This window comes from Cnephaeus nilssonii (assembly GCF_951640355.1).
Source record: "Cnephaeus nilssonii genome assembly, chromosome: 11".
Lineage (NCBI taxonomy): Eukaryota > Metazoa > Chordata > Mammalia > Chiroptera > Vespertilionidae > Cnephaeus > Cnephaeus nilssonii.
Window position 1 is genome coordinate 32812343 of NC_137082.1, and position 19157 is coordinate 32831499.

Below are 19157 nucleotides of genomic sequence, written 5' to 3' on the forward strand. Positions count from 1 at the left end.
CAAAACCCATGTTCACAGTACACTTGTATGTTCTCAAAGTAATGGGAGATCTAATGCTTTATAGAAAGGCAAAGGAAATTAAAATGTTTATAGACAGATTTGCTTTGGTTTAAAAAGCTCATTAAAAAAATAAAGTATGGCCCTTTTCCTGCCGCCGCGGAGTTGCGCGGAGGCGGAGGCTTGGGTGCGTTCAAGATTCGGCTCTAACCTTAACCCACCCCGTGGCCGAGGAAGGCGTTGCTGCTGGAGGCGCAATGCACGTTAATGCCGCTTTGCAAGAGGCGCTGAAGACTGCCCTTATCCACGACGGCCTCCCGCGCGGAATGCGCGAAGCTGCCAAAGCCTTAGACAAGCGCCACGCCCACCTTTGTGTACTTGCATCCAACTGTGATGAGCCTAACTAAGTACGTGGAGTTGGTGGGGGCTCTTTGTGCTGAACACCTAATCAACCTCATTAAGGTTAACAACAAGAAACTGGGTGAGTGGGTAGGCCTCTGGAAAATCGACAGAGAGGGAAAACCCCGTAAAGTGGTTGGCTGCAGTTGCGTGGTGGTTAAGGACTATGGCAAAGAGTCTCAGGCAAAGGATGTCATCGAGGAGTACTTCAAATGCAAGAAATGAACCAATAAACTTGGCTTTTGTGTGTTTTTTTTTTTAAATACAGTACGTCATGTCTGTATTTTCAAAAATTTCTACATTATGTAATCAATGCACTATTATAAAAGAATTGAAGCAGGTCTATATTCATTCTCTCAAAACAATTACAATGACAACTATGTACCAATAGATATTTTTATTTCTGCTAATTGGTAATATTAAGTATTGTAATTCCTAAACTGAGTGTTATGAACTGAATGTTTCTGTCTCCTCCAAATTCACACGTGTTGGGTCACAAACTTAAAAGAGTTCCCAGGGTGAAGTCTGAAACTGGCCTTCTGAACATGGAGGGCAAGGAGAGATGGAAGACAGACACAGACCACTTTAGGTTGGTGGGTGGCAATTTATTTTGTTTTTAATATATTTTTATTGATTTCAGAAAGGAAGGAAGAGGGAGAGAAAAATAAAAACATCAATGATGAGAATCACTGATTGGCTGCCCCTTGCACGTCCCACACTGAGGGAGAATTGAAGGGCAACCTCCCGATTCAGAGGTTGATGCTCAACCATAGAGCCACACCGGCCAGGCGGTGGTTTAATAACCAAGGGAACTTGCAAACGATGCTTGTCTTGGGGGTCACAAGATGAGACCCCTTCACCCAGCCGCCAGAATCTTAAACGGCTAAGATTCTGTTCAATAAAATAGACGTTTAATAAATAGGGACCTTGCCCAGCTGGTGTGGCTTGGAGGTTGAGCATCAACCTACGCACCAGGAGGTTGCAGTTCAATTCCGGGTCAGGGCACATGCCCTGGCTGGGGGCTTGATCCCCAGTGTGGGGTGTGCGGGAGGCAGCTGATCAATGATTCTCTCTCATCATTGATGTTTTTATTGCTCTCTCCCTTCCTTTCTGAAATCAATAAAAATATGTAAAAAAAAAATAGGGGCCTTAATGGGTTCAGTCGCTTATACAGTTCAGATGGTCTGCGCAACACATTGCTCTTCCAAGGCTGTGTCCTGGAAAACGTCTTCCGCTATGGTACCGGTGGGCGGAACGTAAATCCCAAGGAACATATATTCCGAGGACCCGGCGGGGAGTGAGGAGCCTCTGATTGCCGAGGTCCAGCGTCCGGGTCAAGCTGGGGTCACGTCCTCGGGATGAGGAGACGCTCTCTCTCCACCATTTGAGGACCCACAAACCGAGGAGAGAGCTCTCACCATAAACCCACCCGGCCAACACCTTGACCCAGGACTTCCAGCCTCCGGACTGTGAGCAAATGTATTTCTGTTGTTTACGCCCCCCAGTCTATGGCGTTTTGTTAGTCTGAGCAGACTAAGGCACTGAGAAATATTAACATTTACAGTATGATTATTTTATTGTTTGCCTTTAAACTTGGAAGTAAGTTAATTATTAAAATTTAAAAAATCAATCCTCATATAAGTTATACTACAAGAGTGGTGGTTTTATTCTTTTCAGCTTAATAATTAGGTCCATAAGATTTTTTCCCCCAAAAAAGAAGACAGAAGCTACTGTGCCATTTTTTTCTGGGCATAATGCCATGGTAAATACATTATTTTATCAATTTTATCCCTGTCTGCCAGTTTGCAGTTTTGATAACTCACAAGTTCGGTTTCCCCTGTGAATACGATGATACTTTAGGATAGAATATTGAGGACAATTTAATTTCATCATAGCACTTGGTTTTATTGGTTAAAATTCCCGTTGAAGTGGGCTAATAGTACAACCTGTTAACTTATCTCTCCCCTCTGTCTCTCTCTCCCTCCCACCCCCCTTTCCTTGGCCAATAATACAATCATCAGAAAATTAGCTTTGAAAGAACAAGATTCAGAACTGTTTTTCTTTTTCTTCTTTATAAGAAAAACAACTAGTTAAGAAATAGCAAGCTAAGCACATACCTATTAAAATAGTTATTGAGACTGAGCATGATTAAAGCTGTTTTCATCTTTTCCAGCATTACCTGCTCCTCACAATGACTGTTTCAGTTAAGCTTTAGGACTTTCTCGTAGCAAAACGAGAATGGGAGAGGAAAAGAGAAGGAAAGAGTCATTCTTCTCATAGGAGAATTGTTTACTTAAGTTATATGATGGAGTTTGTCATAGTTCTTGAAAGTTTAGATTTTAATATTTTATATTAACATTTTATTTTATGAGAGCCAAGTTTGTATAAAAGTTCTCTATTATCTTGATATATTGAATAAATTTTTCCTGTGATAGTGAGATTTTTGTGATTGTATCTTACTTTTTAACTTATAAGATACAGTAAGATGGACTATATTTTGGGTGGACGGTTGCATGAGGTGTTTTTTTTTTCTCTTGTCAAAAAGGTTAATTAACAACATGGAATTACTTCAAATACAGATAAAAGCACCTTTCTGTTCAAGTTTGAATATTTTCAATATACAGGAATTTAAAAGAAAAAATTCTGAATCTTCATGTTCCAGTTTTATTTCATTTAAATTTTTACCTTTTAAAAAGGTATTGGCACTGCCTGGCTGGCATGGCTCAGTGATTGAGCATTTATCTTTGAACCAGGAGGTCACAGTTCGATTCCTGGTCAGGGCACATTCCCGGGTTTGGGGCTCTGTCCCCAGTGGGGGGCATGCAGGAGGTAGCCGATCAATGATTCTCTCTCATCATTGATGTTTCTCCCTCTCTCTTCCTCTCTGAAATAAATAAAAACATATATATATATATATATATATATATATATATATATATATATATTTTTAAAGTATTGGCACTACAAGGTTCTATAAAGAATAGAAGTGACAAATTTAAAACACATGAAAATCTTTTCTTAAATGAGTTTGAACTACCATGGAAATCAGGATGCAGAAGAGTTCTATCACCTCCTAAAATTCCCTTGGCATCCCTGACTACCACAGAAAGGAATTCTTGAATCTGCTGCCCAGGAAATCTAAGCCTGGCTGGCAGCCTATTTAAAGCTGAGAAGGGGAAGGAACCAGCCGTCTTATGTTCAATAGATGTGTTATTTTTTTCCTTCTTTTTTTAAAAATTGAATTTATTGGGGTGACATTGGTTCACAAAACCATACAGGTTTCAAGTGTACAACTCAACAAAACATCATCTTCACACTGCATCTTGTGCTCATAGCCCAAAGCACAGTCTCTTTCCGTCCCCAATTACCCCCCTTTGCCCACTTCCATTTACTCCCACCCCCTTTCCCTCTGGCTATCACTATACTGTTGTCTGTGTCTATGTGTGATTTGTATACATATTATTTTTTTTTGCTTAATCCCTTCACCCATCTTCTCTGACAGCTGTCAGTCTGTTTCATGTATTCATGCCTCTGTTTCTAGTTTGTTACTTTATTTTGTTCATTTGATTCCATATATATGGTATGTGACAGCATGTGGTATTTGTCTTTCTCTGGCGTATTTCACTAAGCATAGTAATCTCCAGGTACATTGTGCTGTCGAAAAAGGTGTGTTCGTATGGCTTTCATTTGACCTGGTGTCCTTGAATCCAGCAGCTCCTTTTTATACTTACAACGGAGAAGACATTTGGCTTTCTCTTATTTTGCTCTGAGTAAAGACTGTGTAGTATTGAATTTATGCTTTTAATTTTTAAAATTAATTAATTAATTAATTAACTAATTTATTTATTGTAAATCCTCACCCGAGGATATTTTTCCATTGATTTTTAGAGAGAGTGGAAGGGAGAGGGACAGACGGAGAAAAACACCAATGAGAGAGAGAGAGAGACATCGATTGATTGCCTCCCATATGCCCCCAACCAGGGTTGGGAGATATGTGTCGACCAGAATCGAACCTGGGACCCTTCAGTCTGCAGGCTGACGCTCTATCCACTGAGCAAAACTGGCTAGGGCTTAATTTTACTTTTAAACATTTTGATTCCTACCTGAAACTTTGCTAATTTTTGTGACTCTTCCATAGGTTTTTGAAAGAAATGCTTATTTTTTCTAATCATGCAGAATCTTCTTTCTCTGTATTGATTACTTCAAGTTTGTTGATTGTTTAGTAGAAGTTCTCTGTGTTCTTATTTTTCCCTCTTTGTACTTGATTTCTAATAAAATTGGAGGTCATTTACTGGACAAAATTTTAGGAGAGACAGTCTGGCTGGGAAAACTATAAATATAAATATTACAGCACCTTTTTAGTATCCTCTCAATTCTGTCTTTCTCCCTTCTCTGTGGATGAAGGGGATAAAAGAGGTGTGGTATTGTATCTTTTCCAGGGGTTCTGTTTCATCCTTTGATGGTTCACCATTGATAGCACCTCAAATAATTTTTGGATTGTGCCTTGAAGAAACTACCTAAATTTTATGTATCAATGGCACTGTTCCTTTTTATAATTATATTCTTTAATAAATTACCTATGTATATAAAAGGCTAAGCAACTGTCTGATCAGCCAGTAGCTATGATGCACACTGACCATGGAGCAAAAAGAGTACCTGTAGATAGGGCCCCAGCATTTTGGATATCTGACTGTGTGTGCATGTATTTTTATTATAAAATGAGATTAACCACCATGATTCTAAAATTATTTTTTGAATGATAGCATGACTAGATTTATTCTATATGATTGAAGAAACTCTAAACTTATATTTTTTTAAGGAATGCATAGCGTTCCACATTATGAATATATTTATTTAACAATCCCCTCATATCTGGACATTTAGGTAGTTTTTAGTTTTTCACTATTTTAAACTATGTTGCTAGGATTATGTTTGTGCATTATTTTTTATATGGGTTCTGCTTATTTCCTCAGAATATATTTATTCCTAAAATTAGAGTCTCTGAGCCAAAGAACATCAATATTTTTAAGGTTTTTGAAAAGTGTCTTCCAGAATTTACCCATTTACTCCTAATTAGGAGTGTTTGATGACTAGACTTGTTTCTGTTTATACCTAGTCAAACTTGGGTTTGCAAATCTTTTGACTCTGGAAATTTAATAGATAAAAAATGAGATCTTATAGTAGTTTTAATTTGCATTTATTTCCTTACAAGTAAGACAGATTTTATTTTTTTGCCCATGTTTTTTGGGCATTTTAGTGGTTAAGTTGCTACTTCACGTCACATTCATTTTCTACCTGAGGTTTCATGTTTTCCTTGTTACTTTATGTTAACTTGTTATGTTTTTAGGGTATTAACATTTCATTTTAAGATTTAAAGAAAATTGATTTCAGAGAGGAAGAGAGAGGGAGAGATAAATAGAAACATCAATGATGAGAGAGAATCATCAATTGGCTGCCTCCTGCACTCTCCCAGGGCACGTGCCCTGACTAGGAATCAAATCATGACCTCCTAGTTCATAGGTTGATGCTCAACCACTGAGCCATGCTGGCTGGGCTCATTTTTTTTTTTTTTTTAACTATGACACTTTAAATTTTCTGTTTCACTTTGAGGTTTATATTAGTAGCTTTTATTGAGATACTAGAGGCCCGGTGCATTAAATTCATGCATGGGTAGGGTCCCTTGGCCTGGTCGGTGATCAGGACTGATCAGATTCCCTGCCTCCTCCTTCCCTCGCTATCTGTGCACCGCCACCATGTGGTTTCCCCCTGCCTCCCCACCTCCCCATCTCCTCCTTCCCTCGCTCTCTCAGTGCCCTGATGCCTGTCATGTTCCGCGCCGCCCCCAGGTGGTCAGTGCACGTCATAGTGAGCGATTGAATTCCCGGTCTCCCAGTCAAACTCCTGAGGGGACACTATGCATATTAGCCTTTTATATATATATAGATAATTGACATACAGTAAACTGCACACATTTAAAATTTGGTAAATTCCTGACTTACTAGTATGTATATCCACGCTTAAGCCATCACCACAATCAAGACAATGAACATATCCATCATCTCTCAAGGTGTTCTGATGCCCCTTTGCAATTCCTCCCACCAATTGTTTCTACCCACCCTCATATCCACAGGCAATCTGCTTTCTGTCATTAGAGCTTACTTGGAATTTTCTAGAATTTTATATGAATGGAATCATATAGAATACACTGTTTTGGGTAGTTATTAAAGAAACGCAAATTAAAATCACAATGAGATACCATTACACACCTATTAGAAAGGTTAAAATTAAAAAACTGATTGTACCAAATATTGGTGAGGATGAGAAGCAACTGGAATTTTCATATGCTGCTGGCGGGAATGTATAGTGATACAACTCTCTTGGAAAACAGTTGGGTATTTTCTTAAAAGTTAAATATTCACCTACCATATGATCTAACCATTCCACGCCTAGGTATTTACCTAAGAGAAATGAAAACATGAATCCATACAAAGACATATATGAACGTTCATAGACACTTTGTTTGTAATAGCTCCAAACTGGGACAAACCCAAATGTCTATCACCAAATCAGTGGATAAAAAAATTGTGGTATACTTATACAATGGAATAGTATTCATAAATTAAAAAAAGAACTATTGATACATGCAAAAATATGAATACATTTAAAAATGGTATCTTCTGACATATAGAAATTTATGTTATGTAATCAGTTCATTCTTACATGAGTTTTGCCTTTTTTGCCATACCTACTTAGAACTTCCTTGCTCCCGAATTAAATGTTTAATTATATAACCTTTTAATACTTTATTTTTCACCCTTTCATTTTAAAACTACCTGGAATTAATTTTGATCTTGTAGGGAACTGATATTTAAATTTTTTTTGGTATGGTTAGAATGTTTGCAGGATTGCTTTAAATTGTTTAGGCTCAAGTGTTCTGATTTGTTCTCAGGTTGAATTTGGTACCTGTCACACAAATGTTATACAACATTAATGGATAGCAAACTTTAAGAGGAAATTTATACATGATCTTGCTGTCCCACTAAATAAGGAAGTCATAATTTTCATGAGTTTCATTGTATTGCTTGGAGACAATTTTGCCATAATAGCAACCATATTATAAATGCTATTTTGAATAATATTACTAGTATGTATCAATATTCTATAAGCATTTCTTTTCCATTTGTCCATAATTATACATGTTACTTATATATAATATTTCATCATTTAGAATGTTCTAATTTTCTTGCCATTTAAATAACATTGCATTGAACCCCTTTGTGCCCATAACTTTTTGCTTCTTTGGAATAACTTATGATGCATAGAGCCAGAAGTACTGTTAACTGGATTAAACAAATAGAACTTCTGTTTCTTTGTACTTATTTCCACTCTGCTTTCCAACAGGGTTATGCCAATTTTATATTGTGGGTGGGCACATATGAGTCACCAGCATCATTTCAGCCTTGCTTTCAGAGTATTACCAATATTAGGTCTATGTACAGTGTGGGGCAAAAGTAGATCTACAGTTGTTCGTATGGAAAATAATTAATAAATAGTAATACAAGAATAAACCGTGTTTCGTATACTCACAATTGTAAGCCTACTTTTGCCCCATCCTGTATTTTGTCCATTTTATTACATGAATGAGTAAATGAATACCTCATCAGTCAATCCACTGGTCATGCATACACTTTCAGCTCTTTTCTCTCTCTCCTAATGCTCTGTGGCAGCCACGAGGGTACACCACTCAGATCTCCCTTCAAGAGAACCTGTTGCCAGGATGTAATTGGTGGACAGCCGCTAGTTGCCATAACTCCAGAATTCCAGTAGCATTCACGCCAAGGCCATGCTCTCCCGGAGCTGCTCCCAGCCGGTGACAGTGGAATGCTAGGGTCTGGACATTCCTTCCCCTTGGTGGGGCTCCTCTGAGGGACAATTCTTGCTTTGGGCCTCCCCACCCCGTCTCATGGCTGAGACTTCCTTAGATCTGCAGCCTCAGGCTCCTTCTATCCAGGCCTCCTCCTGTCCTCTCTCCTTGTACAAGTGTCAGACCAGCATTGCAGTCTGAAGGCTCTCCTTGCCTGCTGTTCCCTCTCACCTTTGTCCATCGCAGGCGTTTCTCTTCAGTAAATCTTTCCAAGTCTAATTCTGTCTTGGCATCACTCTTGGGGGACTCAAACTGACATACCCTGTGGATGAATCCACGTGGCCTAATTCCTGTAGGGCAGATACAAACTCCAAATTCTTTTTTAAGTGAATGACAGAGTGATGTAGAAGATAGGAGCTTTGAGGTTGGTCATAAGTTGAAGCCCCAGAAGGAGGAAGCCCCAACAATTCACTGGTAGGTGATCCAATGATATGTAGTTCTCCGAGTCATTGGAGATATTGGTTTTGGTGTTCTCGTTCCTGGTGTTATACTCGTTCCTGGCTGCTGCTTTTTGCTTTTTGTGGTTTGTCTGCATGGGTTCCTATGGGCAGGTGGTGGCTTAATGGGCTCTGGCACCAAGCCGTTCATGACACAACATAGTTTGTACCTGCCACACATGAACATAGATCTTTCAGAGGAGTGACAGTGTAGCCTGCAGTGTCCGAGGACCTTACGCCCACATCTTGTTCCGCCCCCGCTGGCTGCAGGGAGAGAAAAAGACCAGAGAAGTCAAAGTTAGAAGCAGCATAGGAACTACCAAGGGACGGGGGCCAGATGGGGACATTTGGATTTTTATTTTGAGATGTATGCTCGAGATATCCGGTGAATGAGACTTGGGAAGGGCAGTGAAGAGCAGACACAATCTTCCTTGATTGATGGCCTCTGGGAACTCTGAGGAGCTTTTTCTCTTTGCCAGTATCTGCATCTTTGCAGCTTATTAAGACCTAGCTGGTACTGCAGAATGTATGGGTGAAAACGGGGAGGCGGGGAGAGCCAGGTCATCATTGTCAGGGAGGCGCATGAACACAAATAAGGGGGAATTGGGGCTATTCCTACCCACCCACAGTCTCCCCTTTTATGGTGTTTCTGCTTCATTTGTTCTCAGGGAATATAAGGCTGTAAATATCAGTCAATCCGGGCCAAAAAAAAAAAAAAAAAAAGTCATATCATTCTCCAAGAGCATTAAAGGGCAACTAATGGTAGCTACCAGCAGCTTTTGTGTGTGTGTTTGCATTCAGACACCGCCCAGCACCAGAGACCATCTTCTAGTTAAACCTGGGGCTTTATCTCAGCTGTGTCTGCCATCGGCTCACAGCACTGGCATCTTCTGAATATCCCCTCCTCTGGCTGACTTCACACCTATTGCCTGGCTTTCTGATCTCTTTCTCTCTTTGGTTCTTCATTCTCTCCTTGTCCCAGGGTTTGAGCTGAGCACCTGTTTGCCATCCCTTGTGGAACTTGCCCTCTAAGAGGTCTCATCACCCTGCCTGCCAGCCCTCCGGATGGGACCCTAAGTCTCTTCCTCCCAGGCTCATTCTCACCTCAGAGCACTAACCAGGGTTGGTCTCAAAGAATGAAAATTGTGAAGAAAAATGCCTTCTCAGCATCTTAGGAGCTAAAGGAAGGGTGCAAAAAGTGAGGAAAGATATTTTATTTATTTATTTATTTTAAAAATATATTTTTTTATTGATTTTTTACAGAGAGGAAGAGAGAGGGATAGAGAGTTAGAAACATCGATGATAGAGAAACATCGATCAGCTGCCTTCTGCACACCCCCTACTGGGGATGTGCCCGCAACCAAGGTACATGCCCTTGACCAGAATCGAACCTGGGACCTTTCAGTCCGCAGGCCAACGCTCTATCCACTGAGCCAAACCGGTTTTGGCGAGGAAAGATATTTTAGATGAGTTTGAGGCCGACTCTTGCTTTAGAACAGGAAAAATGTTTTGGGAAATCTGTTTTTTTTTGTTGTTTTTTTTTTTGTACAAGGTTGTTTAGGATGGTGGCTGGGTATGGGGTATGAGGCCAATGGTGGATGTGGGGAGATCCTTAGGTTAAGTTGGAACTGAGTGGGGTGAGCCCTGCCTCCTTCCACCCTCACTTGTCTGTTACCAGAGCGACCACATCTAGTGTTTCTGGCCCCCAGGTCTCCTTTCCCCTCCTCCACCCAGTTTACCTGGAGTCACCAGGAATCCGAGAGCTGCAAAGACCAGGATCAGGAGCTTCATGGCTGAAGGGATGGATGGCCTGGAGAGCAGGTGGAGTTTTAATGGAGTCAGGGACCTTTGTGTAATGTGCTTGGAGCTGCTGCCTTTATAGGATCCACACGATGCCAGGATACTTGGCAGTGAACCAGAGGGAGAGGTCTCTGCCACCTAGATCAATCAGATTAGATCAGAATGTCTTCTAGTCTGCAGCCTGGATTGATTTATTGGGCACCTGTACTCTAGGCTGTTAGGAGAGAGAGAGGCAGAACAAAGACATCAGTTCATAGTGCCCCATCTTTAAAACTATGCTTCCCAGCCAGTGATGGTGACGATGTGGGGAAACTGGTGTTCTCTTGCACTGGAGCTGGGAGTGTTAATTGGTAGCAGTTTTAATTCTGGAGAGCAATTTGACAATATACATCAGAAGTAAAAAGTGCCTGCCTTTTTATTCAGAAATTTTATTCCTTGGACTTGTCTAATGGAAATAATTGAACAAGTACACAAAGGATTATCTCAACATTGCTTGCACTAGCAGAAAACCAAAGCTACCTAAATGATGGTATAACATAGATACAGTAAACTATAACAGAACACTATACAGTCATTAAAAACAATCAAAATGTAAAAATACAGGTTATAGGATATACATCTAGCATGATTTAATATCTGAAAAAGAAACATCTGTGCTTCTGATCAAGATGGCGGAGTAGGTAAATGTGGTACTTTCATCCTTCCACAACCACATAAAATATACAACTAAATTATAAAACAACCATCATTCAGAACCCCTGTAGTCTAGCTTAACAGAACTCCTATAACAAGGATATAAAGAAGCTACATAGAGATTGGTAAGAGGAGGAGACTTGAAATGGGCTGGTCACACACCCACATGTGGCTATTAAAAATCAGGAGGGATTTCTCAGCTGCGGAGACCACTCCACCCACCTGAGGAGTGAGGAGTCGCAGCCCCACACCAGGTCCCCCAGCCCAGGGTTCCAGTGCTGAGAAGAGAAGTCCCCATAACTTGTGGCAATGAAAACCAGGGAGGTTGTGGCTGAGTGAGACAGAGGGCTGTGGAGTCCCAGGCTTTCCCCTTAAAGGGGCCATGCAAGGACTTACTTGTTCTGAGCCTCAGTGCTGGGGTAGCAGCTCAAAAGGCACCAGGGACATATGGGGAGAGACTGGATTATCTGGCATCAGGGTGAGGGCTTGAGGGGTAGTTTTCTACCAGGCAGAAGTGCTGGCCAAGGCCATTGTTCCTTTGCTGAGCTCTCCCCTCACAGAACCAGCTGGCAGGTACCATATCTGAGTCTCCATCAACCTGGCTAACACCATTTGCCCCACCCTGGTGATTCCCTGAGACCCCCACCTCACCAAACTTGCAGGCCACTGAAGCCTTTCAGTGGGTTTTTCATACAAGTGGCTTATCTTGGCTCAAGCTGTGGACTTTTCCTAAAATTTCTCAAACAAGCAGCATCTGGCCTCGGTGTGCCCTGTACCTCTTGCTAAGTGGCCCCAGGACTGGCGGCAGCCAGTCTTGGTTTGCAGCTTGGCCTCTCTAGGGCACCTGTAAGCCTAGCACAAGTATCAGCCATTTGCAGATTGCTCTATAGGTCATGCTGGGTGGCCCTGGGCATGGCACAGGTGGCTGCTGAACTTGGTCTGCAGCTCCTGGGAGGCCCCAGAGCCAACGTACCTGGTGGCCAGCTTCAGAGCACTGTAAGGCACCACCCAACCACTTCCATGAATGACACATTCAAGGAGTGACTTCAGAGGGCATTAGAGCTCTATCTAACACATAGAAAGGAACACAGGGAGGCAGCCAAAATGAGTAGACAAAGAAACACGTACAAATGAAAAAACAGAACAAATTCCAGAAAAAGAATTAAACGAAATGGAGGCAAGCAATATACCAGATACAGAGTTCAAAACACTGATTATAAAGATGCTATATGAACTTAAGGGAGGAGTGGATGAACTTAAAACTTAGAACTTCAACAAAGATATAGGAAACAAAAAATGGCGATAGAAAACATAAAAAAGAACCAGTCAGAAATGAAGAGCACATTAACTGAAATGAAGAATACATTACATGGGCTCAACAGTAGAGTAGATAAAGCAGAGGATCAAATCAGAGATTTGGAAGATAAGGAAGCAGAAAACACCCAATCAGAACAGCAAAAAGAAAAAAGAATAGAAAAATGAGAATAGTTTAAGGAACCTCTGGGACAATTTCAAGCCTACCAACATTCACATCATGGGGGTGCCAGGAGAAGAGAGAGAGCAAGAAATTGAAAACCTATCTGTGCATGCATGGAAAGTGAGGGAGCTCTCTGGTTTCTCTTCTTATGAGGAGACTAATGCTATCAGATCAGGGATCTATACTTATGACCTCATTTACCCTTAATTACTGACCTTCCACCACTAGCCTCAAAACTGACTCCCAAGCCCTAGCTGGTTTTGCTCAGTGGATAGAGCATTGGCCTGCAGATTGAAGGGTCCCAGGTTCAATTCCGGTCAGGGGCATGTAACTTGGTTATGGGCACATCCCCAGTAGGGGATGTGCAGGAGGCAGCTGATCGATGTTTCTCTCTCATCGATGTTTCTAACTCTCTATCCTTCTCCCTTCCTCTCTGTAAAAAATCAATAAAATATATATATTTTTAAAAACTGACTCCTGATTATGCAGAAACAAGAAGGTAATCAACATTTGGAAAGAGGAAAAAAACCTGGGTATTAATATGAGGGAGTTGTTTCATTTTGGATTAGTATTGTGAGCTTCCTGAAGAACCTTTACTAAAATGGATTGTGGGAGTAACTAATTTGAGATCTCATTTCCAAATACATTCACATTGGGGATAGGACTTCAAAATATGAGTTTTTGGGAGACACATATATTTAGTCCATGACACCCAGTAAGACCTATTTCAATTTGTTTTGTCTCTTTTAATTCCTTTAATTTGGAATATTTGTACATCATTTCTTTGTCTTTCTGGCATTGTAATTTTTTGAATAATATAGACCTTCCTATTTTGCTTTAATAAAATGTTCCTCATTTGTTTTTATTTGTTGTTTCCTTGTGATTAGATTGCACTTAGGCATTTTCAGTTGGCATTTAGCATAGATGATATTGTACCCTTCTCAGATATCACATCTAATGTCCATCTGTCCCTTCTAGGCAATGTTAATTTTGATCAGATGTTGAAGGTGTTGCCGAATTTCCCCACTACTTTATATGTATAGTACTGTGATGTTTCTCTCATACTCTAAGACCTTGCAAATCTCTGCTCATGATAAAAATTTCACCCTAGATTTAGCAACCATTGGAAAATGTTGCCTGCTATAATCTCTACCCTGATGGTTTCAAAATCACCCAATCTACTTTTGAATGTGCTCAGTCTTTATGACTTACTAGAGGCCCGTTGCATGAAGAGATTCATACAATAGGCCTTCCTTCCCTTGGCTTCCAGCACCGGTTTTCCTCCGGCACCCGGGACCCAGGCCTTCACTCCGGCTGGAGTCTGCCATCTTCATCTTTGCTGTAGACTCCGGAGTCTGCAGTCTTCGTCTTCGTTGCGCCGGAGTGCTGCTCCTGTAGATCCCTTTGCCCCCGCCCTCCTTCTCATAGCAGGAGTCCTGCCCCACCCGGCCACTCCGCACCTGGAGCAGCTGGGCAGCTGCCATTTTTGTCCTTCTAATTTGCATATTCCCTCCTGATTGGCTGGAGGGTGTAGCGGAGTGATGGTCAGTTTGCATGTTTCTCTTTTATTAGTGTAGATGATCAGAACCTTCATTTCCTTAGATTTCTTTACTCACATGTGAACATTAGAAGTTTATTTTTTTAAATTGATTGATTTGAGAGAGAGATAGAGGGAGTGAGAGAGAGAGACAGATCAATCTGTTGTTCCACCTACCCATGCATTATTTGGTTGCCTCCTGCATGTGCCCTGACTAGAGATGGAACGTGAAATCCCAGCACATTGGGAAAATGCTCCAACCAACTGAGCTACCTGGCCCAGGCCACAAGTTCATTATTCTTTGAAGTTATGTTTCATGAAGAAACACAATTTAGAAGTCAGTTTACAAGAGTTATCAGTTATCATATAAGCAGAGAATAATAAAGCCATTATCAACTGAGGGCAACAGCAGTTGCCTGGATTTCTCCTATATTTGTAACCTAAATATGTGCTTCAGAAAAATGAATAAAAGCATAAATTTAGTGGTCTGCAGGGTTGCCCACAAATTATGGGAGGAAAATTTTAATGTATGAATTTGAAGAGCAAAGTATCTCTGTACTTTTATTAGTAAAACCTAAAACTTCACTTCCTTTTTACTGGCTACTCTTCGTTCATAAAAACTCTAAACATTTTGCAAATGGGCTACTAATAGAAGTCTCCTTGTCTTCGTGTGGATTGTTTTTAGATCAAAGTCCATGGACATTTCAATTTTCTCTTCATTGTGTTGAGTTCAGTCCATTGCTCTAGCTAGTTGAAATTTCCAACTCTGTCTTCTTGTTTTTTACTATTCTTTCCAGCTCCATGTCATCATCAAATTTTGTAACCATCATTTATTCTTGCTTCTTCCAAAAAACTAATTATAAGTGAAATATATATATATATTTCAGGCAGTTCTGAATGATGGTTGTTCTGCATTTTCGTTGTAATTTTGATGTTGTTGTGGGAGGTGGTGAGTACTGGTGTTTACCTACTCTGTTGTCTTGGTTCTCCTTTTAGTTATTTTAATTAGTTGTTATTTTTACCTAAATAATATATATTTTTAATTTCTCAGTTTCAAATTCTAAAAAATACTTTTGGGATCTCAATATATAAGTTTTCTCTCTCTCTTTCTCCCTCCTCCATCAAGACTGGTAGGAGGGGTAGAGTTGTGGAACAGGCTGGTCCGAAAGCCAAGTGTAGTGTTTTCTTAATTGGGAGGGATATATCTGCTGTGGAGACCTCCTGTGAGAAGCAAGGGGTCCCAGCCCCACACCAGCCTCCCCAGCCCAGGGTTTCAGAGCTAGGAAGAGAAGTCCCTGTAACTTCAGGCTGTAAAAACCAGCAGCAATTGTGGCTGAGTGACACAGAGGCTGCCAGAGTCTCAGGCAATTCCTTTTAAAGGGCCAGTGCATGAACTTACATGGATGGTCCTGCTCCCTCTGAGCTCCAGTGCTGGGCAGTGGCTTTAGGGAATCCAGGGCCATACAGGGAGGAACTGGATTGTCTGGCATTGGAGCAAGAACTTGGAGGCAGGTTTCTCCCAGACAGGGGTGCTTGCAGAGGTCATTGTTCCAATGCTGAGACTTCCCCCATTGTAGAGCTGACTGGCAGCCATATATGAGTTTCCATCAGCTTGGCTCACACTGTTTGCTCTGCCCAGGTGATTCCCTGAGACCCCGCCCCACCCAATTTGCAGCCTCAGCCAAACTGTTGGCAGCAGTTTTTCCATAAGAATGGCCTATTCTGGCTCAGGTTTCAGACTCCTAAAATCTCCCAAATAAGCAGCAGCTGGCATCAGTGTGCCCCATACCTATCAATAAGAGGCCCAAGGCCTGGCACTAGCACCAGCTTGCCTAGATTCACAGCTTGGCCTCACATGGGGACTTCCAAGCTCAACACAACTGCTAGTCATCAGCAGATTGCTGTGTAGCTCCTGTTGGGTGGCCTCTAGCAGTGGCTGACTTTGCACCTCTCAGGAAGCCCCAGAGCCAGTGCACCTGGTGGACAGCTTCGGGTCATACCAGATTACAACTCTACACATCCACAAGTGACACATTCAAGGGCAGACTCAGTGAGCACCAAAGCCCCACTGAAACAAGCACTGCTCCATAGGGTTGTCTCTTGCACAGCAGTTCTTCTACTGTAGCCACAGCTGGTTCTCACAGCCAATTGGCCTGAAGGTCAATTCCTCCCAGTGATACCAACAACAATCAAGGCTCAACTACAACAAGACTGTGCACACAGCCCAGGCTCAGCTAGAGTACCCAGCTCAGATGACTAGGGAGGCTGAGTCACTGGGCCCTACAGGACACCTACTACACAAGGCCACTCTACCAATTCCAGGAGATGTAACAGCTCTGCCTAATAAATAGAAACAAACACAGGGAAGCAGCCAAAATGTGGAGACAAAGAAACATGTCACAAATGAAAGAACAGAAGAAATCTCCAGGAAAAAAAACACAACTAAATGAAATGGAAGCAAGCAAACTACTGGATACAGAGTTAAAAACAATGGACATAAGGTTGCTCAAGGATCTAATGAAAGCCTCAGGGGACTTAGTGAGACTTTCAAGGATCTTAGTGAGACCTTCAAAGACATGAAAAATGACCAGTCAGAAATTAAGCATACACTAACTGAAATAAAGAATAATTTACAGGGATTCAACAGTAGAGTAGAGGATTCTGAGAATAAAATCAATAATTTGGAATGTGAGGAAGCAAAAAACACCCAATCAGAAGAGCAAAAAGAAAACAGAATAAAAAAAAAAGAAGATAGTGTAAGGAGCCTCTAGGACTATTTCAAGAGTATCAACATTCGCATTATGGGGGTACCAGAAGGAGAAGAAAGAGAGCAAGATATTGAAAACCTATTTGAAGAAATACTGATAGAAAACTTCCTCTACCTGGTGAAAGAAATAGACTTACAAGTCTAGGAATCACAGAGAGTCTCAAACAAGAGGAACCCAAAGAGGCTCACACCAAGGCACATCATAATTAAAATTCCAAAGGTTAAAGACAAAGAGACAATGTTAAAAGCAGCAAGAGAAAAGCATCTAGTTACCTACAAGGGAGCGCCCATATGGCTGTCAGCTGATTTCTCAACAGAAACTTTGCAGGCCAGAAGGGAATGGCAAGAAATATTAAAAGTGATGAATAGCAAGGACCTACAACCAAGATTACTCTACCCAGCAAAGCTATCATTTAGAATTAAAGGTCAGATTAAGAGCTTCATAGACAAGAAAAAGCTAAAGGAGTTCATTACCACCCAACCAGTATTACATGAGATGTTGAAGGGTATCCTATATAATAAAAACATAATATGCTAAGTGTCCGGTCATCCATTCAACCAAATCAAAGTGTAATATGCTAATGATACGCTAAGGCCGCTCAACCGCTTGCTATGGCATGCACTGACCACCAGGGGGCAGACAGTCGTCCAGTTGCTATGATGTTCACTGACCACCAGGGGGCAGACGCTCCAACCGGTGGATTAGCTTGCTGCTGGGGTCCGGCCCATCAGGACTGAGCAAGATGAGCCGGACACGCCCTGGAGCCCTCCCGTGGTCCTTCCCAGCTGGCCAACCTCCCACCCTCCCTGGCCCTGATCGTGCACCGGTGGGGCCCTTCGGCCTGGCCTGCTCCCTCTAGCAATCCAGGACCCCTCAGGGGATGTTGGAGAGCCGGTTTCAGCCCGATTCCGCAGGCGAGGCCGAGGTACCCCACTGGTGCACGAATTCATGCACTGGGCCTTTAGTTCTTTAAGAAGAGGAAGAAGAAGGGGAAGGGGAAGAGGAGGAGAAGGAGGAGAAGAAGGGAGGAAAGGGTCTTTATCTGACTGCAGCCATAAGGTAAACCAAGATGGGCACTTACAAGTACATCCAGGAGCTATGGAAGAAGAAGCAGTCTGATGTAATGCGTTTCCTTCTCAGGTGCATTGCTGGCAGTATTGCCAGCTCTCTGTGCTCCATAGGTCCCCGCCCAACTCAGCCTGAAAAAGTGTGCAGGCTGGGATACAAGGCTAAGCAAGGTTATATCACATATCAGATTCACGTGCACTGTGATGGCTGCAAAGCTCTGTTCCTAAGGGTGCGACCTACAGCAAGCCTGTCCATGTAGTGTTAACCAGCTAAAGTTTGCTCAAAGTCTTCAGTCTGTTGCCAAGGAGTGAGCTGGATGCCACTGTGGGGCTCTCAGAGTCCGGAATTCTTATGGGTTGGTGAAGATGCTACGTACAAATTATTTGAGGTTATCCTCATTGATCCATTCCATAAAGCTATGAGAAGGAATCCTGACACCCAGTGGATCACCACACCAGTCCATAAGCACAGGGAGATGTGAGGGTTGGCATCTGCAGGTTGCTTGGAAAGGGCCTCAAGTTCCACTGCACTATTGGTGGTTCTCATCGTGCAGCATGGAGAAGGCGCAGTACTCTCCAGCTCCACCTTTACCACTAATATAAGTAATGCTTGTAAAATTCTTACCTACAGAATGGCAATAAAATCATATCTATCAACAATTGCCCTGACCGGTTTGGCTCAGTGGATGGAGCATCGGCCTGCGGACTCAAGGGTCCCGGGTTCGATTCCGGTTGGGGGCATGTACCTTGGTTGCGGGCACATACCCAGTGGGATGTGTGTAGGAGGCAGCTGATTGATGTTTCTCTCTCATCGATGTTTCTAACTCTCTATCCCTCTCCCTTCCTCTCTGTAAAAAAATCAATAAAATATATTAAAAACAACAAAACAAACAAAAAAACCAATTGAATTTAAAAATTAAAATAAAAGAACAAGGGTTCTAATGAACAAAATAAATTGATCACTAAAATAGAACCATGCCCAGCTGGTGTGGTTCAGTGGTTGAGCATCTACCAATGGACCAGGAGGTTCCAGTTCCAATCCCGGTCAGGGCATATGC

At 41.8% G+C, this 19157-nt stretch overlaps 2 pseudogenes across 2 annotated transcripts; both read left to right on the forward strand.

Moving 5' to 3' along the window:
* Window positions 1-254: 254 nt before the first annotated feature.
* Window positions 255-625, forward strand: LOC307107786 (small ribosomal subunit protein eS12-like; annotated as a pseudogene). Its single transcript has one exon. The product of its transcript is annotated as a small ribosomal subunit protein eS12-like (transcript).
* A 17476-nt stretch (window positions 626-18101) lies between these two features.
* Window positions 18102-18697, forward strand: LOC307107402 (large ribosomal subunit protein eL15-like; annotated as a pseudogene). The gene has a single exon. The product of its transcript is annotated as a large ribosomal subunit protein eL15-like (transcript).
* Window positions 18698-19157: the final 460 nt, after the last annotated feature.